This window comes from Rattus norvegicus, chromosome Y (assembly GCF_021556685.1).
Source record: "Rattus norvegicus strain SHRSP/BbbUtx chromosome Y, alternate assembly SHRSP_T2T, whole genome shotgun sequence".
Taxonomy (NCBI): domain Eukaryota; kingdom Metazoa; phylum Chordata; class Mammalia; order Rodentia; family Muridae; genus Rattus; species Rattus norvegicus.
Genome location: NC_141555.1, coordinates 48,784,979 through 48,809,325, shown reverse-complemented (window position 1 = coordinate 48,809,325; position 24,347 = coordinate 48,784,979). Strand labels below are relative to the sequence as shown.

The 24,347-nt window shown below is 36.3% G+C and overlaps 1 long non-coding RNA gene across 1 annotated transcript in view; it reads right to left on the bottom strand.

Annotated features, from left to right (window-relative positions):
• LOC134484409 (uncharacterized) overlaps nucleotides 1-23,079 on the bottom strand; it is an 89,367-nt gene extending 66,288 nt beyond the window's left edge. The window contains exons 1-5 of the long non-coding RNA XR_015647447.1: nucleotides 23,012-23,079; nucleotides 17,147-17,252; nucleotides 16,398-16,453; nucleotides 3,644-3,972; nucleotides 2,089-2,264 (exon numbers count right to left, since the gene is read on the bottom strand). This is a non-coding gene — a long non-coding RNA (uncharacterized LOC134484409). The remainder of the gene's footprint in view (nucleotides 1-2,088; nucleotides 2,265-3,643; nucleotides 3,973-16,397; nucleotides 16,454-17,146; nucleotides 17,253-23,011) is intronic.
• Between the last annotated feature and the right edge of the window lie 1,268 nt (nucleotides 23,080-24,347).

Below are 24,347 nucleotides of genomic sequence, written 5' to 3'. Positions count from 1 at the left end.
AAGAAAGATTTTATTTCATATGGGTCCCATTGGACGGCCATGTCTTTGTTCTTGGAACTGAAAGATTTATTTGCATGCTCCCAAGAGCAAATACATGCAAGTACAGAAAGTTTCTTGCTCTTCAACATGAGAGAGATACCAAGTTAGGGAGGAATAAGACAGTTTTCCACAATGTTTCAGGCTTTGGGGATTGGTAGACATTACATAACCGTCTTTTTATTCATAGCAAGAATAGTCAAAATTATTAATAGTAGGCAGAAACTTTTAACAACATATTTTTGCTGGCTAATTTAAATTCACATATTTCATTTCTAAAACATTATACATTCTCTTTCTGGTTCTTCTTGAAATTCTTTGAAGAAGTGAAAACTGGTATGTTTATCTGTTCACATTCATAAAGCATCACCGTTGCCTTAGTATTGAACAGACAGCACAACCGTCAAGAGACAATCTGACTTTCTTGCCAAAGAAACAAATCTTCACCTAAATGGAGGCAGTTTCGTTCTTAGGTACAGAAGTTTAAAATCCCCTAAGAATGCTTCCTACAGGTACCCTTTCCTGTTTATTGTAATATCCTAGGAAATGGATTTTCTCTTTGCATTTTGTTTCAAGTGTTAAGATCTACAAGAAAGTTTTGACTGTGTGTACTATTTGGAGATGTTGTCCTTTTTCTTTCTGGGTTGTAGACTCTCAGGCATTTTCTAATCCATCTCTCACAGTAGGGGCTGCAAATGAGATTTGTCTTCAGCAGGAATAAAGGAAAGAACACAGGTAAGGTAATACATGACTCCCTGATGTATTTATCCCCTCTGAGTCTGAGATGACTGTTCTCATCAACCTGTATTTCTAAATGTTAACTTTGAAACAAAGTACACTCACATGAGTGTAAGCCTTTGTACTTTACATTGTGTAAATATTTGCAATAAAGGGAGCTTTAAGGTAATAAAGTTGTGTGATGTGTGTAACTCTTTTAACAGATTCCCTTGTATAACTTAAAAGAATATATAAATGGTTTCCTTCATGTTGAATGTAATGAAGACAGTGTCTCTTCTAACAATATATGTAGTAATTTTGACCTCTATAAAAATTAACATGTTCATGTCTTCCCTAAACATCCACAACAATTACTTATGGGATACTTCCTACACTTACTCAGTGTTTTTTCCTAAATATTGACTTTAAAATGTATTTAGCATAATAGATATTGAGAAGGGTGGAGGGTGGGAGGAAACTGAATGGGAGGGGAGATGGGGAATGGAGTGGCCTTTGGAGGAATTAGTTATAGGGAAAGCAGGGAAAAGAGAATGGAAATCACAAGTGTGGGGTGCACATCTCTAGGAGGTGCCAGAGACCTGGGAAAGGCGAGGCTACAGGGTGTCTATTGGGGGGACTGTAGCAGTGGGGATACAGATCTTTAATTTGCCACTTCTGTAGCCAGGAATGACTCCCAGTGATATAACAAGGACAAAAACCTACCCACAAAACCTTCAATCCAAAATGAACACAGCCTACAAGATCTTCAGATACGAAGATAGATAGAGCAGACATGGAAGGAACTTCCAACCAATGTTTAGCTCAGATTGAGCCCTACCCGTGGGCAATCACCGATACCTGACACTATTAAAGATACTCTACCGTGCTTGCAGACACAATCCTAGCATAACTGACCTCTCTGTGACTCCACCCCCCAACAGCTGAGAGAAATAAGTGTAAAGATTCACCACCAAACAAGAGCTGGAGGTTGGGGAGTCTTTAAAAAATAAGGTGAAGAATCAAGGCCCAGATGATATGTGGGACTCCACAGCAAGACCAGTAGAGTCAACTCACAGTGACACTTGGGGTCTGCCAAAGACTGAACCACCAACCAGAGAGTGAACATAGACTGAACCTGAGCTCCCAGGACATAGGTAACAAATGTGTAGCTTTGTCTTTTTATAAGTGCCCCGGACAATGAGTGTTGGCATCCCATGAAGATGGAGCACCCATTTTGGGATGTAAAGTGAGTAAATAAATAAATGAATTTTAAAAACAAATATCCCATCTACAGACAGCATGTTTTGGGAAGGCCCAATACTAGCTGTTCGGTACCTGCATGAAGACAAAGCCTGTGGAGTGCCTATATCCTTAGAGGCCATAATCCTTTTCATTCTCTTCTTCCATCAGAGTCCCCAAGCTCCACCGTGGTTTGACTAGATGATGCCTGCTTCTGTCTGAGTCAGCAGCTTAGTGGAATCTCACAGAGGGAAGCCATGCTAGACTGCTGTCTGCAAGCATAAAAGAGTCATATTAATAGTGTAAGGGATCGGTGCTCATCCATGGGGTGGGTCTCAATCTGCACTAACCGTTGGTTGATCATTTTTCACTATCTTCTCTATGCACAGCCCTTTCATTTCTTGTGGTCAGAATGAATTTTGTGTCTAAAGTTGGTGTCTCTTTATCATTCCATTTGGGTTGCTCTCTGGCGACAGCAGATGGTTTCTTTAGGTCCATATCACTGAGACTGTGATTCTCAGCTAAGGAAACACCCATTGATTAATGGGCATCTCTTACCCCAGCTCTCTGCCTCTTTCTGGAAATCACTTCTAGCTCCCCACCCCAATCCATCTAGGATGCTGTGTCTGGCCTCAGTATCAGCAGATGTGATCATAGAGACTGGATATGCAAGGGGAGGAGCTACCCGAGGGTTCCCCTCCTGCTCTAAAGAGAAAGGGATGGGCAAAGGATTGTGAGAGGGGTGAACTGGAGGGGGGCAGGGTGCAGCATGTAAAGTGAATAAATAAACAAATTAATGTGAAAATAACTAAGTCTACTTGAAGGTAAGAAGCAGGTGTGTGTGTGTGTGTGTGTGTGTGTGTAAGTATGTAAGTAAACTTGAAGGTAAGAGCAGTTGTGCGTGTGTCTCTGTGTGTGAGTGTGTGTGTTTCTGTTTGTATGTGTGTTTGTGTGAATATATATGAAGGTAAGAAGCAGGTGGGTGTGTGTTTAATAAATTATCACATTTGAGAAAACAGTGGTCTATGGTGAAGACAGGACAGCTTAGGAACTATATTTACAAAGAAGTGGCATTTGCTTAAGATGAAGAAATGATTTGGTGATTAATAACATTATGTGTTCTTCAAGAGAATTCAGGACCGAACCCTAGCTCCCAAGTGACAGTTCACAAGTGGCTGTAATTTCAGCATCATGGAATCTCACACCCTCTTAAACCTCCTGGACACTAGGCATGGATGTATTGCACACACGAATAAGCAGATAAAACTCTAACATATGTACAACAAAAACTATGAAAACAGAAGAGCAGTTCCTGGTTCACATAATTTGATTTTGGTGAATATTCATAGTGATAAACACAGTCAAATAAACACTTTATTGATCTATAATGCAATCAAAGCCACTAAGGTTAATGATCACATGAGTCACTTAAAATCTATTTATTTAAAAATTTGCAATAAAATATGCAGTTATTAAATTAAAATTTTATTAATATACAATTAAACATTAGTATTCTCATATAGAGCTGAAAATAATACTTTCCACATATTTGTTTGGCTTTTATAAATATTTCAGTTTGTGGTCTGTTTGTTGTTGGTTTTTGTAGGAGTTCATTTCCAGGTATTAACCCCTAAACTCTATAAACTCATACCGAATACACTACAGGAACTGAGGCTCTCTTGTGTTGAATCCAGGAAGGTTGCTCTCTGATTTCCTTCTTATCTGATCAATTTTATCTTCCTCTTGGATTCTTCCTGTTTTGTAAAGCTGATAGTTGTTTGCTGATAAGTGGAGATTATTTAATATTTGAAGATCATTTTTGAATGATATTTCCTGATGTCTGCATTATCAATGTTGTAGATTTTCAAATGCATGGCCATATGAACAGCTATTCAGGGACTGAACATGCCTTATAACTCCTGTTGTTTTGACTCTTTGAAAGAAGAAATCAGAAAAGGATGGTGATTGGGTTAAGGGAATCTGTGGGGGAAAACAGGAAAAATGACAGCATTTGAGACATAAATAAATTAATAATATGAATCAATACAAAAAATAAAGCAGAATTCAAACAATACAGGAAAAGGAGATTTAATTGATAGGAAACAGTATGGTTTTATATCGTAACCTAATTACTAAATTTTATATACTTTAATCAATCTAATGACTAATTCTCAAAAAATTAGAAAATTGAAAAAAATGTTAAAAGTAATTTTGTAGGTTGATCAAATCATAATAACAATGTTTCTAGAACTGTACACTATCTATGCCCATATCCAATCCAGAAATCCAGTTGACATTTAGTTATTACATATCTTATGTTATTCTATTCTGTGATAATTCATTACTATTTTTATCTTATGTGACTACACCTTTGAGAAAAATACTTTGCTGAAATGTCTCTGAATTTGGATTTGTCCAGTTGTTTTTCTCTTATAGGTTGAGATTATATGTATTTGACACAGATACCAAAAAGTGTTTTTTGCTTTACTTATCGCAGTTATACATTAGGAGGATGCCTGTCATCTTAACAACACCCAATTATGTAGCAATGAAATTATTTTAAATTATTTTACTTTCATAGTTAAAATATTTTAATGTATTTTCTTTTGTAATTCTTTTTAAAGTAATAGAAATAATAGGAGAATTACTTAATGCCTGTGGAAAGACTGTATGTCTCTTCAAAACTTTAGGATTTGTTTGTAGCATCTCAGTCATTTTTTTAACCAACATTTTGACCTGAATGGTCCTTACTGCTTATAAGTACACTCAGAACAATGAGTCCGAGGAGAATATAATTATTGTCTTTCTGGTTGGGTGACTCATGCCTAAAACAATACTGTAGTTTTAGTGTCATGGTTATTTTTTTAATGTGTTCCATATTTTCAGCACACTTAAATGGAATTTTATTTTTGTTTCAATATATTTCTAAAGACTCAAATTCTAATTTTACGTTATTTCATTTTCTTGTTTAATAGCAACCTGAATCTAAATTATCTGACACTAGCTGGCTTTTCTATTCGTATTCTGTCACTTGTAAACCCACATCAATTCTTGTATAATGTGTTCATGCATGCTTGTTTGTGTGTGTGTGTGTGTGCGTGTGTGTGTGTTTGTGTGTGAGTCTGTGCATGTGTGTATGTGTGTGTTTATCTGAAACTATGATATTTATGTTGAGAAACATCTGGCTGAAATTCTTTACCACTGCCCTATAGATCAAAAAGTGGGGGAAAGACTACTCCTGTTCTAAGATCATAGGGCCTGGGTGCCCAGAACTGAAGTAGGGACTGACCAAATGTTACACAAAGCAGAGCCTAACAATTCACTGTCCCGAGAACTACTTAGCAGTTCCAGTCCAATGCAATGAATTTACATGTACTGAGGAATATGGAATTGTAGCACAATGAGTTGAGATCATTTACAAACAATTTGTGGAAGATTTCCAAATAGCTAAGAATGGGTACAGAGAATTTTCAAGGACCCTGAGACATTAGCATGTGGTTTAAACGCTGCCCGGATGAAAACATTTAAGTACTGGACTAATCTACTAAAGTAATTTAGTAGCAAACATATATTACAATTGTTTGCAATTAAGCATGGTGGGGAACAAAGGGAACACACTAAAACAAAGTTATGTTTCTAAAAGTTTGTTTCAAGACAGAAAGAAAGACCAAAGGGATTTTGTTTTGTTTTGTTTTCACAGACTTTGCACCTTTTTAAAAAGCACTTTGGGATCTTTAATTACCTTCTTATTATGAGAACTTTCATCAGACCCAGAGTTCTTCTCAGTGCTGCCTTGACTTCTTGGTTCATTAAGGTATACGTGATGGGGTTCAGCATGGATGTCACAGTGGTATGGAAGATGAGCAAGAATTCATCAACTCCTTGTGGGTGGTTAGATTTGGGTCTCAAGTAGTTTTGTCCCAACCCTACAAGGCAACCTATTCCCCATGAAAAAAATGCCAAATGGACACATACCTCATGACTCATTTGGGTTGAATAGTGAAGTGGGGCCATACAGTGGCCAAAGGCCATGGCTGCCAATAGGCAGCACTTTGTTATACCTAAAATTGTGAAGAACAACATCTGTGTGACACATCCCTCCAGAGAGATTACTCAGATCTCACTTACAAGGCTCTCCATAAATTGTGTATGACAGAGACAGTGTAAACAATTTCTAGGATACATAAGTTCGCCAGAAAGAAGTACATGGCAGTGTGTAGAGATGGACTAATGTAGATAGCAAAGGATATGGGAGCAGAATGAGGGTGAACAGGATGAAGCATTCTCCAGGAATCTCAAAGTATTTGACAGACAAGCCCTTTTCCTGCCACAAAGAGCAATTGACACAATTGAAACTCATCTCCTGGAAGATAGCAGTAAGCCATTAGAAGGATTCTTGCAGATGAAAGATATTAATTTTTTAATACTTTTAGACACTCACTTACATCAGAGTCAAAGTCTTTCTCTGTAGTCACAAAAATCAAAGCTTAGAAGTGATTTATTATCATAGATTTTCATATATAATACTTTCTTTCTTAACACCAGGGGATTTTCCAAAGTGTGCTAAGCATTGAGCCAAGTGTCCAAATATTTACAAAGATGGTGCACACTTGTAGTTGTGGCGCTAATGAAGCTCAGGCAGAAGCTTTACCATGGGTCTGAGTTCAGTTTCACATGCTGTATAGGCAATCATTCAAATTAAGGTAAAGAAAACCTTTACTTTATCTCATTTTTTTACCCATTCTTATCATTAACTAGTTATCAATGTTATGCAGAAAAACAGATCAACCCACTCATTACTATGCTTACTTGTTGCCACAGTTATAGTCTCTCCAACCACCCTGTGTGTGTGTTGGGCCCCGATTATTCTCTGATTGCTATGATGAATATTCAAACTCACACAGTAAAGGTATCATTTCTTCAAGACTCATTATTTTTGAAGATAAAGTAAAATCAAATAATCATTTGATAAATAAATGATTACTGGTTTTAATACATAGAAAAGGCAAGGCACATCTCGATGTCTGCACAGTAACGAGGTAGTCAGAGAAGCTTTTTAAGGTGTGTAAAATGAGCCTTGAAAGTGAAGAAGGATCAAGCAAACAACACCATACCACTCATGTCACAACCTTCAATATGACAGCTGGTATTTGTAACTGAATAGTTCCTGTCTCTTTATTGAACATGTTATCTTAGCAGGAGTATCACTGTGTAGGCATGAAATTTCTGTTTTCTTAATATTGTTTATGATATTCTATCAATCAAACTATTGATTTAAATAAATAAAAAATAATAAAATATGTGTTGTCTTCATATGTAGTCTAGGCTAACCTGAAATTCCTAATTTCGTCCCTCAGACTCTTGAATGTGAGTATTCTAAGAGCAAACATGATGCCTGGCTTGATAAGAATTCCGTCCTATTCTTTCATCTCAACATCTTAGAATTCCACCAAACTACCTGTATTTCTGTACACATAGTATGTATACAGTTCCTTCTTCTTTGCTCACTTTTGCATATGGCACCTGCTGTGTGCTTACTTACATGGAAAATTGTTCAGTTCCAGTACAGCCTTGTTTGTTTTCAAATATAATTCTTCGCTTCCAAAATCAAATGTGGGTTTCAGTATTTCCAAATTATTAATAAATAAACATGTTACCTATGGACATAAATACCATATAAGACACACACACACACACACACACACACACACACACTTGTATAGTTACACTTTGTTATTCACAATGTAACTGCTAAAGTAGCTCTGTTAGCACTTTGGTGGTGACTACTTTTCATCTTTTTCACATTGTAGCCTTATACGGAGACTGAATATGGACTGCAAAGTTCTTATCATTATGTTTACCATCCTTATTAATCTCTGACCTCTCATGTAATGAGAAGCTCCAGTGTTTAGCATAGTTTGGTTCCTTGGGGATTCTGCCTGTCCCTTCCCATTATATCTTCTGAAGATCAGTCTCATGTCCCTCAAATATTGGAATGTGGCAAACTCATTTTTCTCCCAGTCTGATAACTTTTCCTTTCACATGAGATGTCCTTTTCTGTTATATGGAGTGTATATGTCTTTGTGGAAGTTTGGGTTTTCTTGCCAAAAGATAAACCACTTTTTTTCTGACAAGAGTAGTTTAGGAGATATCTCCATCCTCTTAGGCTCTCTCTCTATTCACCTGTATAATGAAATGTCTGAGCTATGTGAGTAGATCTGCACATAGTTGATCCACAAATCAAATGTGGGTTTCAGTATTTCCAAATTATAAATAAATAAACATTACACCTATGAACATAAATACAATATAAGACACACACACTCACACACACACACAACACACACACACACACTCTTATGCCACATACACAAGTGTTCCTATATATTCATGCAGAGACTGAGACACAGAGAAACACAATAGAATAAGAGCATGTAGAGATTGTACATGAATTAAAACAATGAAGGATAATAGTATTTGTTTACATCCTGCTTCACCATTTGGTCACTTATAAACATGGCTAAGAAAAAAATGTATTCCCCATGAGTTTTCTTCTGTGTGAATAAGTTAATTTCCCAAATCACTTAAGTTGATCGGGTGTGGAATGCTTGTAAGCTACATGGTTCATGAGCATGTATGCATGTCTACACACAAACATTTAGTTTTACACTTGTGTACACTGCATTTTGGGAAATTTTTCTCCATAATACATAATTTTCCTTTCTATTCACTAATTGATCAGTAGATTAATTTTCTATTGATCTTAATGAAAAACACAGCTCCCCAAAACAAGAACAAAAAAAAAATTAAAACAATAAATGGTTTTCTCAGGAGTGCAGGGGACATAGTCAGTTATAAGAGCTTATTAGATCTATTAGATTAGATCTGACCCAATCAAGCAAAATTTATAAAAATCTAAATGTAGAGAAGATAGGGTTAGACTTAAAGCTCTGACAATTATGAAGCAGGAATGGTGTTGTACATACTTGACCTCTCAGTGGACTCTGCTCTTGTAAAAAAAATGCTGGAATGCATAGGATTCTATTGTGATGCATTTCACACTTATTTTGATGTACTTTAAATATTTCTCCACATTAAATTAAAACAAACAAACAAAAACAAATAAACAACCTTCCCACAGCCAACACAGAAAATGACTACATTTTTTAATTTGAAATATTTTAAAGCATCTTCCTTTTCATTAGTAGTTTCTTTATTTGTATAGGTAGCTCTCTAGTTAGAGAGTGAGTCCTTGCCTCTTCCAGTTAAATTTCCAGAATATCAACTCAAGAACCAGAATGTTATATTTACATTTGGATTTGTTCGATAAAAATGATTTATGAGAGATCCTGAGGATTCATAAAAGAAATTTTACTAAAGCTAAAAGCACACATTGCACCTGACATGATAATAGTAGGAGATTGCAACACCCCACCCTCATCACTGGAGAGATCCTAGAAACAGAAATTAAACAGAGATGTGGAGAAAGTAATAGAAGTTATAAAACATATGGATTTAACAGATATTTATAGAACATTCCATCCTAAAAAATAAGAATATACATTCTTCTCATAACCTCAGGGAACTTTCTTCAAAATTGACCACATAATTGGTCCCTCAACAGACCTTAACAGATACAGGGAAATAGAAATAATCCCAGGCATTCTATCAGATCACCACACACTAAGACTGGTCTTCAACAATAACAATATTGACAGAAAGCCCACATATACACTGAAATTTAAAAATGCTTTACTCCATGACAACATGATCAAGGAAGAAATAAAGAAAGAAATTAAAGACTTCTTAGAAATTAATGAATAATGAAGATACAACATTCCCAAACATATGTGATAGATTGAAAGAAGAGCTAAGAGGGAAACTTATAGCTCTGAGTGCTTGTGAAAAGAAACAAGAGAGAGAATATGTCAGGAGCTTGATAGCACATGTAAAAGCTCTAGAACAAAAAGAACTAAGTAAAGCCAAGGGGGGTAGAAAGCAGGAAATTATCAAACTCAGAACTGAAATCAACAAAGTAGAAATGAAAAGGACGATACAAAAGCAGGAACTTTTTCTTTGAGAAAAGCAATAAGATAGATAAACCCTTAGCCAAACTAATCAGAGTTCAAAGTGATTGTACCCAAATTAACAAAATCAGAAAGGAAAACGGAGACACAAGAACAGAATCTGAAGTAATTAAAAAAAATCATCAGATTCTACTATAAAAGCCTATATTCAACAAAACTGCAAAATCTGGAGGAAATGGACAATTTAGTAGACAGATAACAGGTAGCAAAGAAAATCCGGAATAAATAAACTATCTAAACAACCCCATAACTCCTAAAGAAATAGAAGCAGTTATTAAAAGTCTCCCAACCAAACAGAGCCCAGGTCGAGATGGGTTCAGTGTAGAATTCTATCAGACCATCTTAGAAGACATCATACTAAAACTGTCCAAACTCTTCCACAAAATTGAAACAGACAGCGCACTACCACATTCCTTATATGAATCCAGAATTACTCTTATACCTAACCCACAAAAAGACTCAGCACAGAAAGAGGACTTCAGACCAATTTCCCTTATGGATATTGATGATAAAATACTCAAGAAAATTCTTGCAATCTGAATTTACAACACATCAAAAAAAAATCATCCATCATGATCAAGTAGACTTGAAACCAGGGATGGAAGGATGGTTTAATATAGGATAATTCATAAATGTAATCCAACATGTAAACAAACTCAAAGATAAGGAGAACATGGTAATTTCATTAGATAGTGAGAAAGCATTTGACAAAATTCAACTACCCTTGTGGATAAAAGTCCTGGAAAAATCACGAATTGAAGGCTCATATAAAAACATAGTGTAAGAAATATACAGCAAACCTGTAGCTAACAACAAACTAAATGGAAAGAAACTTGAAGCAATCCCACTAAATCAGGGACTAGACAAGGCTGCCCAACTCTCTCCCTACTTATTCAAAACAGGACTCCATGTCAGAGCCAGAGAATTCAGACAGCAAAAGGGGGACAAAGGGATTCAAATTGGAAGGGAACATATCAAAATATCACTATTGGCAGATGATATGATAGTATACACTTAAATGACCCCAAAAGTTCCACCAGAGAACTTCTTAACCTGATAAATAACTTCAGCAAATTGACAGGGTATAAAATTAACTCACACATAACAGTAGCTTTCCTCTCCTCAATGAATAAACAGGCTTAGAAAGGAAAAAATGAAATCACACACTTCACAATAGTCCCAAATAATATAAAATATCTTGGTGTAAATTTAAGCAAGAAAGTGAATGATCTGTATGATAAGAAGTTCAAGTATCTGAAGAAGGAAATTGAGGACAATCTCAGAAGACAGAAAGAGCTTCCATGCTCATGGATTGACAGGATTAATATAGTAAAGATGACAATTTTACCAAAAGCAATGTACACATTCAATGCAATATCCATCAAAATTCCTACGTACTTCTTTAATAGAGATAGAAACAGCATTTGCAAATTCATGTGGAATAAGAAAAAGCCAGGATATTTAAAACTATCCTCAACAATAAAAGAACTTCACAATAAAAGAACTGGCGTAATCATCACCCTTGAACTCAAGCAGTATAACAGAGCAATAGTGATAATTACTGCACGGTATTGGTAAAGAGACAGATGGATAGACCAGTGGAATAGAATTGAAGACCCAGAAATAAACCCACACACCTATCATTTGATATTTGGCAAAGTAGATAAAACCATCCAAAGAAGTAACATAGCATTTTCCAAAAAGAGTGGTGGTTCAACTGGAAGTCAGCATGTAGAAGAATGGAAATTATCCCATTTTTATGACCATGTACTAAGCTAAAGTTCAAGTGAATCAAGGACCTCCACATCAAACCAAATACACTCAAACTAATAGAAGAAAAGGTCCCAAAGAGTCTTGAAATCATGAGCACTGGAGAACATTTCCTGGACAAAACACCAGTGACTTATGATTTAAGATCAAGAATTGACAAATAGGACCTCATAAAACAGCAAAGCTTCTGTACAGCAAAAGATACTGTCATTAGGACAAATCTATAATCAACAGATTGGGATAAGATTTTTACCAATCCTATATCTGGTAGCTGGTAATATCCGAAATATACAAAGAACTTAAGAAGTAAGGCACTAGAAAGCAAAAATTCCCTATAGAAAATGGGGTACAGTGAATTACAAAACATTCTCAGCTGAAGGTTATCAAATGGCCAAAAAACAACTAAATAAATGTTCAACATCCTTAGTCATCAGGGAAATTAAAATCAAAACAAATCTGAGATTCCACCTCATATCAGTCAGAATGGCTAAGATATAAATCTCATGTGACAGGAGATGCTGGTGAGGATGTGGATAAAGAGGAAGACTCCACTTTGTTGGTGGGATTGAAGACTGGTACAACTCTTTTGAGGTTCCACAGAAAATTGGACATTCCATGACCTGAGGACCCAGCTATACCTCTCTTGGGCATATACCCAAAAGTTGGTCCAACATACAACAGAGAAATATATTCGACTATGGTCATAGCAGACTTATTTAAAAGAGCCAGAAGCTGGAAAGAACCCAGATGCACTTCAACAGAGGAATGGATACAAAAATTGGTACATCTGCAGTACAGAATATTACTCAGCTATCAAAACAATGACTTCATGAAATTCATAGGCAAATGTTATAAACTAGAAAATATCATCTTGAGTGAGGTTACTCAATCACAGAAAAACACACTTGGTATGCATTCATTGATAAGTAGATATTATCCAAAAAGCTTGAATTACCCATCATGCAATACACAGACCACATGAAACTCAAGAAGGATGACCAAATGCAGATGCTTCACTCCTTCTTTAAAAGGGGAACCAAAATACCCATGGGAGCGGATAAGGAGGCAAAGTTTATTACAGAGATTGAAGGACCTGCTTTTCAGAGCCTGTCCCACATGTAGCCCATGCATATTCAGACACAAAAACTAGATAAGATGGATGAAGCTAAGAAGTGCAGGCTGACAATAACTGGATATTGATACCACCTGAGAGACATAGACAGTATATGTCAAATACAGAGGCAAATGCCATCTGCAAACTAGTGAATCAAGTACCAGACCTGTGTTGTAGGAATTAAAGAAAGGATTGAAAGATCTGAAGGGATTTGCAACCCCATTATAATTACCATGCTAACCAACCACATCTTCCTGGTACCAAACCACTATACATGGACTGATCCATGGTTCCAAATGGATGTAGAAAAGGAAGGCCTTGATGGATACAATGGAATGAGAAAGTCTTGTTTCTGCCAAAGTTGGAGCCCCACTGTAGGGGAATGTGGGGAGGCATGGGAGGTCATGGGTGGGAATGTGAACCCCTTATAGAAGGGTAGGGGGAAAGGTTAAGGGGCTTATGGACTGAAAAACAGGGAAGGGAATAACATTCAAAATGTAAATAGGAAATAGCCAACAAGGAGAGAGAGAGAGAGAGAGAGAGAGAGAGAGAGAGAGAGAGAGAGAGAGAGAGAAAGAGAAAGAGAGAGGGAGGGAGGGAGGGAGGGAGGGAGGGAGATCAGGGAGGGGAAAGAGGAGGTGGGTGAGGGAGAGGGGTACGGGGAAAGGGAGAGGAGAAGGAGGAGGAGGAGGAGGAGGAGGAGGAGGAGGAGGAGGAGGAGGGGAGGAGGAGGAGTTGAAAAAGAAAGAAAACTAAACTTTCATTCTTCCCCATCCCCTCTCTTCCTCAGGTGTTGTTTAGTCGATCATGTTAGTGAGAGGTTATGAGTGTAATTTCTCGTGTTACTTTGAGACACCATCTCATAGTAAAATTAGTCTCTTACAATCTTCTCGCCCCCTCTTCTGCAATGTTCCTCAGCCTTGAATCAAGTGACATTTTGTTAATAGAGCCTTGAGACTGGATTTGAAGTTTCTCTCCTGCTTTTTGATTGGCTGGGATTTTTTTTCTTACCCCCTTTACCCCCATTTTATTTTATTTTTTTTTGTTTTTTTTATTTTTTTATTTTTATTTTTTATTAACTTGAGTATTTCTTATATATATTTCAAGTGTTTTTCCCTTTCCCGGTTTCCGGGCAAACATCCCCCTCCCCCCTCCCCTTCCTTATGAGTGTCCCCCTCCCAACCCTCCCCCCATTGCCTCCCTCCCCCCATAGTCTAGTTCACTGGGGGTTCAGTCTTAGCAGGACCCAGGGCTTCCCCTTCCACTGGTGCTCTTACTAGGTTATTAATTGCTACCTATGGGGTCAGAGTCCAGGGTCAGTCCATGTATAGTCTTTAGGTAGTGGCTTAGTCCCTGGAAGCTCTGGTTGCTTGACATTGTTGTACTTTTGGGGTCTTGAGCCCCTTCAAGCTCTTCCAGTTCATTCTCTGATTCCTTCAACGGGGGACCTATTCTCAGTTCAGTGGTTTGCTGATGGCATTCGCCTCTGTATTTGCTGTATTCTGGCTGTGTCTCTCAGGAGCGATCTACATCCGGCTCCTGTCGGTCTGCACTTCTTTGCTTCATCCATCTTGTCCAATTGGGTGGCTGTATATGTATGGGCCACATGTGGGGCAGGCTCTGAAGGGGTGTTCCTTCAGTCTCTGTTTTAATCTTTGCCTCTCCCTTCCCAGCCAAGGGTATTCTTTTTCCTCATTTAAAGAAGGAGTGAAGCATTCATATTTTCATCTTGAGTTTCGTTTTTTCTAGGGATCAAGGGTAATTCAAGCATTTGGGCTAATAGCCACTTATCAATGAGTGCATACCATGTATGTCTTTCTGTGATTGGGTTAGCTCACTCAGGATGATATTTTCCAGTTCTAACCATTTGCCTACGAATTTCATAAACTCGTTGTTTTTGATAGCTGAGTAATATTCCATTGTGTAGATGTACCACATTTTCTGTATCCATTCCTCTGTTGAAGGGCATCTGGGTTCTTTCCATTTTCTGGCTATTATAAATAAGGCTGCGATGAACATAGTGGAGCACGTGTCTCTTTTATATGTTGAGGCATCTTTTGGGTATATGATTGGCTGGGATTTTTACTGTGATCTTTGCTGCAGAGACTGTAATTAGTTCTGTATATAAGGACACATGGCTATGATTGTTGTTAGGTATGATACTGGCTTTAGTATGTAAGGGGCTGTACATTCTCCCCCATAACCACAGCTTCAATAACCTTATATATGTGGATAAACTACCAGTACCATCTATGTTCACTGAACAGGACTTAAGCAAAATTAGAGAGCTGTTGGCTATCACCAAGCTATTCATGCCACTGCACTGCCTTTGTGGCTATCCTGCCATGTGCTTGGCAAATCTTCCTGTATAAGAATATTGGCTTTCTGATAGGCAGGAGAATGGTAAAGATAAATTTCATTTTAACATATAAAAGGAAATTGAATTTTTTCCTGCTGTAGCACGTTTAATTAATTGAAGCAAAAAATCTATTTACTTGATGTTATGGAAATATCATTTAACAATATAATCTTAACTCCTTTTAAATGATTAAAAGTCACATGTAGTTGGTAGCTGTCATACTGTATAAAATTGGCATCAGTATTGGGACAATGAAATATTCTCTGTTTTATGCAAATACATAGTAATAATGAACAAAATTATGTACCAAGGTTCATGCTGAAGGGAACTAATTACATTTATTCAATTTTATAAGATAATTTCATATTAGCTAGGTATCAAGTGCATAATAATTATGATTAAATTATTACTTAAATAATAAAATAAGCATACTAGACTTACCAACTGGACATTGAAAACAAAATATATTAGAATAATCAAAAATATTTTTTAAAACAAAATGATGGAAACATTGTATATATAAAAGCAGCCTGGAGCTATATGTCACCTTAATGTTTTACAGTGTGTTCTAGTGAGGTCCCTGAGCAGATAAAATTTTATGCCATGAAAAAACAAGAACCTAAATTTGATACCTACACATATATATTTGGAAGATTTCCATATTCACTACATGACTTGAACACATAAAAGCTTACACAGAATATTAGTAATGAGACTAATGAGAACAATAATAATAATAAGAAAAAGAAAAACATATCTCTAGGAACATTTTAAAGAAATAATGTTTTGGCTTTGCCTTAAAATGGGAATTTCAACACATTTTCTTAGTACATTAACTATTCAAAGAAAAACTAAAGGCTCTTATTCATTCTATATGAAAGAAAAACACATCTGATCAATTGTGTAAAGAAAGAGAGAACTGTGAACTCTAAAATTAATATAGTCATTGCAGAGGAATGAAACAGACACTGAGCCAAGGTTCTATAAGTAAACATATGGAGGATTTACTGCATAATATTAACATATTTAATCTAACACATCTTACTAAGATAAAGGAAAGAAAGCTGGAAATTGCCTGAATGTAGTCTCAGCACCTAGAATGTGGCAAGATGTCCCAAGTTCAAAGATACCCTGAAATACATGAGAAAATTATAAATAGGTTTGTTTTTATTATGTAATAAGTGTTGTAGTATTAGCTTACAGGTTAAGAGCACTTACTACTCTCTAGAGCAAACATGTTCAGTTTCCAACACACATGAAGCCACTTGCAACCAGCTGTAAAAGCTGCTGCAGGGTATCTGACATCTTCTGGTCTCCCCAGGTGCCTGTGTTCATGTGCACAAGTTTATACACAGACATTCACACATAACAGATCATTAAAATAAAAAAAATTCATGAATGTATTTTCTGCGCAAATTATGAATAGTAAGCATCCTACATATGCAAACACAATTGATGCAAAGTAATAAGAATAGAGAAAATTAAGGATTAATTCTTACACAGTTCAGTAAGCATAAAACGCTAAACTTCACGATTGTATTGCAATGTAGATGCTAAAAAGAAACGAGCATTTGAATTTATGACTAAAAGTATTATAAAAATTATTTTATTTATTTACATTCCTGCCATTGCTCCCTCTCCAGGTCCTCTTCCACAGTTCCTAATCCCATTCCACTTCCTCCTCCCCTACTCCAAGAGGATGCTCCCCATATCCTGCCAGTCATCCCTGGTCCCTGGGGGCTCACGTCGCTCCAGGATTAGGCCAGACCAGGCAGTCCTATGCTATACATGTGTCAGGGTCTTGAACCAGCTCGTGTATGATACCTGGTTGGTGGCTAAGTGTCTGGGAGATCTCAGGGGTGGGGATGATTCGAGACTGTTGGTCTTCCCATAGAGGCTGCCCTCCCCTTCAGTTTCTTCAGTCCATACCCTAATTCAACAAGTGACAGAAATCAGAGACTGATACCGTTTTTAAAATATGTGCATGATTAATTTTGAATGGTATACTATGGGTTCTATCATATAAAATTGATTACAAAATGTATGAGATGGCAATTCGGCAGTATTTATACAAGTATTACATTACTTAACAGCCTTGACATCATTCCAACAACGTGTTTTGTAATTTATACAAAATACAATGTAAATAATCAACATTGAGTACAGTGACTGAGTCAGTGTTCATGCTGATTTACAGTAACGAACTTTAGTTAATGAAAATGAAAATAATCTGAATTACATAGGTAGGCTATTATTTAAACAAAAGAATATACTACCATTTCTTAATTGCCTGATGTTACATGAAGAATTTCCCCATGTACATGTATTCAAGATATATTGTTAAATGAAAAACAAATAACAGAATATTGCATTATGTTGTCAAATTTCATAAACAGAAGATTTACATATATCCTTTAATTTTGTCCATGTATAGTAAACCTCCAATAAGGGCAGGGGAGGCATGTGACAGAACACTGGGCGTTTTAGGTCAATTTGAGCTATGCAATGAGACCCAATTTTTAAAACAAATAGAGCAGACTTGAGAGAATATCTCCCAAACTTTCTTGGTGGTTACATTAGAAGTTTTAAGAAAGCAAGTTATTCTTTGACAATTCCGTAGATGCACAACACATGTATGGAAGCCCTCTACATTCTCAACCTCATCCTCCCCAAGCAACATACCCTCTTTGGACTAAACCCTGATAGCACTTGCATATCTTTATTATTTGTTTCATAAAACCCTGGATTTAACCTGAGCCATTTCGGTGAACATGGGTGTGAAGCTATACATTTAACCACTAATAAGACACCAGTGGCTACATCATTTTTTTTCTCCAGTACTGTCCTTAGTTACTTTGAATAGGCAGGGTCAATATTATTTAGGGTCTGTTCAGATAGATTGTGACCTCTTGAGTGTCACAACTGCATGATGTTCAGAAGACAGCAACTCACAGATCTCCTTATCTCTTAATTAGCCCTTGAAAGAATCCAAGCCCTGCACTTCACATTATCTCTAAACCAGCAGTTATCTCCAATGGGTAATCATTTGAAAATGAAAACTTAATTTTTTTTCTCCAAGGGAATCTCACTGGATACAAAAATTAAATTTAAGTTTAGACTGTGTATAAAGCACTAAGGGAACTCACCCTTATCTTTGGAGGTTCCTTGTCTCATAATGGGTCAGGACTTTTTCTTCATGATTTCTTCTTCCTTATGTTATTTGTTTATGTATCTATTAATTGTTACTCTGTATGTTTTGTGTATATATTTTCCTGGTTTTATGTTTCCATAGAATTCCTGAGTGTGTGATTGGAAGTCTGGGTCCCTGTGTCTGTACCTGATTCTTGTACCTTGTACTGGTTCTTTTCTATCTGCTTGTTTTGTTCTACTCCAGTTCATTAACTTGCATTTTATTTTTATCGCTGAAATGACTGTTTGTTTTCTAGTGAGAGTCGGAAGAATGTAGATACAGATGACAGGAGAGGAATAGAAGAAGGAGGGAATAGAGGGAAGGCAAGTCATAACTCAAATATATTGCATGAATAAGTCTAATTTTAAGAAAATAATTTTAAAACATACTTTCTAGGGCCTGTCTGCGCCATTTTCACAAATTTTAAACCCTTTCCAAGGCACAGAAAATGATTTTTTTACAGCCAATCTGGGACTGCCACTATGGGAGTGAAGCCTCTATAGAGTTGCAATAATGCAGTAGGAGAGTCTTTAAATGCTTCCAGAGACATCAATCCACTGAGGTTCAGTGGGAGTTTCACATGATGGTTGTTACAATTTTTTAAATGGAAGATATACATTCAGTTTTTGAAACTCTTCAAGATCGAATTAAAAATTGTATGGGATACAATCATGGCATAGGTTTGTTCCTTTGAAATTTTCAAAATTAACCCAAATAATACTAAAATGCCATAAGTAAATCAGAACATATTGTATCCTATGCCCATGTCAACATGACAATTAAGAAATAGAAGTAGATGTGTATCAGTGGATAAAATCTCTTTCTGTAGAGGCACTATAATATTTCTGGGACAATTTCATTTTGTTGGTAGATGGGTTAAATCAAAGTCTGATAATGAAGACCTTGCTGTAAAAGACCATTCTATTACTAAGGGACTCTCAAACCCTGTTGTATAGAATGCTAGCATTTCATTCAATCATCTGAAGCAACTTTGGCAATGTCTTTATGACATTAAAATGACTGCACAGCAGTTAGTGTTCATCAGTATCTCTTCTTCAAGCAGAATACTTCTCATTTCATCTTTGGTGTAACAAAAAATTCCAAATTCAATTTCATGTAAATTGGATGATGATGGTGATGATGATGTTGATGGTGGTGGTGGTGGTGGTGGTGGTGGTGGTGGTGGTGGTGGTGGTGGTGATAGTGGTGGTGGTGAAGATGATGAAGAAGAAGTCAGAAAACGATATTTTGGAACAGTGAACAAAGCCCATACTATTTTCAGTGTTTTCCCTATCTTTAGTGTGTCTATGTTCAACACTGAAACATAATCTATTGTAAGTGCTAGGTTGGTAAGGAAGCTAGGTTTAAGCTCATCAATAGCTCACAAAACACCAGAAGAGAAAGCAAAATTTGTCATGAGAAATATATATATATATATATATATATATATATATATATATATATATATATTCTCACAAGAAACACTTATCATAACCATAGCAATGAAACAATATAATTTTGTGAAGCACCTAATTGCCTTTCAGAGTTTAGCTAATTAATATAAAGTGATCATGTACAGAGTACAATCCCTGGCTGTCAGGACCAAAGCCCAAGGATTTTAGATTTTGTTGTCCTAGGATTTTAAAAATGAATGACATAATTGATGGCAATGTGCAACTCTAAAAATCTTACCATATAAGTCACAAAGACACCATAATATATGCTATGTATCAGGTTAGAACCTTTATATTCATATTTATTCAGAGTTTCAAAGAGTAAAATTGTTGAGGTTAGGAACGGGACATTTTTTTGGTTTGCATTTACTTCTATAGTGTGCAGTTTGGTTTTGTGGATCATTACACAGTGTTTCATTTTATTTTATTTGAACAGGTGATATAAGTTAACTGTACAGATTAATGAGCCTCAGTTTGATATTTCAATAATGCAGACAGCATGCACTAAACCAGTGTAACTACGTTTTTTCACTGACTTTTCTGCAACTTAACAAAAGTTAGGATACTCTATTCTACTTTTATGGAAAAATGACTTCCATAGGATATAAAAATCCTCAATATATTTTCAGAACTTCTTTTCTTATTTTAGAATTTTTATTTATTCTTCACACATGTTTGCAATTTACCTTGATCACACCAATCCTTAACTTTGTTCTACTCTCTCTGGATTCATTCCCTTTCCAGCTACATGTCCTTTATATTTTCCTGTTTTATTTTCTTTATAATCCAATGGTTCACTGAGTACTGCCTGCTGGGATCTTCCCTAATTCATTGTCTTAATTGTGTACATGATTGTTTTCCAAATCCATTTTCTGTAATAATTTTGGCTACAAAAGTGGCCTAGCTATATAATGAGTATAACAGTGTAAATATTGTGGACCTACTTCAAATGATAAACACCCAAATCCTTATTTTTTCCCCAAATTACCAGACATCAGTAAATCAGAGGAGAACATGGACTATAGAATTTGGTTCTCTAGTCCAATTTGATATCAATTATGCACTATCTACCTTACTGTGTTCCCATGGTCAGACTTGAGTGTTGTGGATATTTTACCATGATTTATTCTTCAGGAAGAATAAGATACAGGAGGAAAAACAGGGAGAGGAATGGCTTGAGGTCCATTTAAACCTCAACTCAATATGTTCATTAGTACAGGAGAGAGTTTATTTGGCATTGTCCTTTGTGTATTCTACATTCTTGACTTAGTTGCACAGAATCTATGTGAAAATTCTACCTATCCCCGTAGCATTAGGAGCCACACAAAGGAGAATATATATATATATATATATATATATATATATATATATATATATATATATATATATATATATCACCAAAACTGGATAAGATTGATGAATCTAATAAGTGCATTCTGCCAGAAACCAGATATAGATATTTTCTGAGAGACAGAGCTAGAACATATTATATACAAGAAATGTGTTTATGTAAAAATCTAAAAATAAAAAATAAAATTTTCTTCTACCCTGCTAACTCTGGAACCTAAGTGTCGGAAATTCTCTGCTAGATATCTTGGCAGAAACACAATCCCTCTTCTGCTGCGCAGTGTTTCATGACATTACACACTTTCCTATACTCAAACTCTCACATAAAAAACATACAACACAATAATCTTTGATCCAGTTGATTAGATATAATAGCCCACTTAAACATACAAAGCCAGGTACCATACATCCCTTAAGAACATTAACAACGACCTGTAAATACACAGTGCAGAATCTTAAATTCACATACCATGGCTTCTCAATCTGTCATCTTCCTTTCTCTCTTTTTTCCTCTAGTCTCCTCCTCTTCCTTCAAACTTCTCTTCCGCACATTCTTCCTTCTCCTCCCATGATAACCCTCCTTCTCTCCTGTTCCTGCCACTCACATATACTTTACAAATTCAATGGGGTCGTGGTTCTGGTGAAGTAACCTGAATTCTGAGTACAGGACTATGCAGCTGACCTTGGGGCCGGGGAATTAGCTTCGACCACAGATAACTTCAGGGCAAACCACAACATGAACCCTAGTGTCAAACCAGTGAACTGAAAATGAACTACTTGTTTGCAGATTTTGAGAAAGGATTAGAAGAGATGAAGGTGCTTTCAACCCCATATGAACAACAATGCCAATTAAACAGAGCTTTCTGGTAGTTGACCAATATTCAAAGAATATACATGAACAGACCTATTTCTCCAATGCATATGTTGTAGAGGATGGCCTTGTTGGGTTACAATGGAAGGAGAATCCTTGGTACTGCCTACGTTTGACTCCCAGTTCAAGTGAATGTCCAGGGGCAGTAAGAGAGGTTATAGTGAAAAGAGTAAGGGGACTGGTAAGGGATATTATAGTCAGGAAACTGGGAAAGGAAATAATATTTTAAATGTAAATTTACAAATTTCCAATTAAAAAAGCAATACAATTCGTTTAAAATTTAAAAAAAATGAAAGAAATAAAAGAAAAGAAATCTTCCAGTTAATCACAACTATTGACTCAGAATTTTAAAGTGTCACTGTCAGGGAATGGTATTCAGAGTAATACTAGTGGAAAGACTGATATGATGTAGTCTCATCAAGAAGCACTTGTCCCTCCCAGATATCAATGCCAGACACAAACTACATCATTAGAATTCAATGCATGGAGGAGTTTTCTCTGTACTGAGGACACAATACTTGCCTTATCTTTCTTCCTTAGGACCTTTTCCTTCTTGGTAAAATGGTAAAAGCTATGAGCTCTCAGGAAAAATTATAGTGCCCTTGCCAACACGTGGATTTTGGGATAAAGAAATGAATTATATAAACTATCTGACTACCAAGAAAAATAACAAGCATGGAAGTTGAGATGCTTCTGAGAGGCCCCCAGCTCCTGATTCCATATGTTCAAATCTCAGATCAGGGCTATCTCTTCAATGAATCAACTCAACCCCTACCCAAGACTCAAGGGGATTTCCCATTGACCACGTATTTCTTCCCTTATCATACCAAGACAGAAGGCCAGCTTCATATTCCCCATGTCTGATCACTTCATCCTCTGTGTTCTCCCTCTCAAATGGCTGTATACAATGCATTAAAGGGCGATTAGTGAACCCTAGAGGTCCTGAAGGGATATCTGAGAGGCGGTTGCAGTCAGGACACTTGTGACATCACAGAAGAAGCTAAGGCTTTCCAGGATACAAGAGTTATTTCAGCGAGGCCTAATGAAGTCACTGAAAACTGCCATGGTCTACCTGCTAAACAGCTTTCCTTATATTGACCAAATTTGAGGGTGACACTTTCAGGAGAGTCTCCTGTTTAAGGGTGGAAACCTTTACACACTACATCTCTCTAAAGGTAGAGATTTCTCTTTGTTTCATTAGGGGTTACTTGCTCTGAATGGACAAAGTTAGGGTCTGAGCATGGCTAGAAAAGATTTAGCAACATAGAGTGGAGGAGATTCTTCTAGATAATATTTTTTCCCAGGTTCATTCCTGTGACATACAGTTCAATATCCCAGGTTTTCTCTATATCCCAAAGGACAATATTTTGCCTACAGACCTTAATTGAATGAATATTGTATTTCACTTTCTCATTGTACATTCCACGATGAGACTTTATTAATATTCCTGTATGTGCACTCAAAAATTCTGTTTCCAATTCCATTTTCAGCAAAGCAAATGACATAATGACTATAGAATTCTCTAGTCCTATTTGATAGCAGTACTACACTATCTACTTTCCTGTGTTCCTATTGCTAGAATTGAGGGTTGGATGTTTTACCGTGATTCTCTCTGAAGGCCAAACATACGATACTGGAGGATGGGCAGAAAGAAGGATGGCTTGAGGACCAGTGAAACCTCAACTTCAATAGGTTCATAAGAACTTGAGGGAGTCTATTTGGCACTGTCATTTCTGAAGTCTACATTCTTGACCTAGTTGCTCAGAATCCATGTTACAATTCCACCTAACAACATACGTTTAGGATCCACCAAAAGTATATATATATAAGTCAGCCACCAAAATAGATGAGATTGATGTAGCTAAAAAGTGCCTTCTGCCAGCAACCATATATATATATATATATATATATGTATATATATATATGTATGTATATATATGTGTATATATGTATGTATATATATGTATATATGTGTATATATATGTATATATATGTGTATATATATATATATAATGTATATATATGTGTATAATTTCCTGAGAGACACAGATAGATCATACCAACTACAGAAATTAATGCTAGTGGGAAATCAGTGAACTAAAACAGACCTCTTGTTGGCAAATTTTGAGAAAGGATTTCAAGAGGTAAAGGAGCTTTCAATCC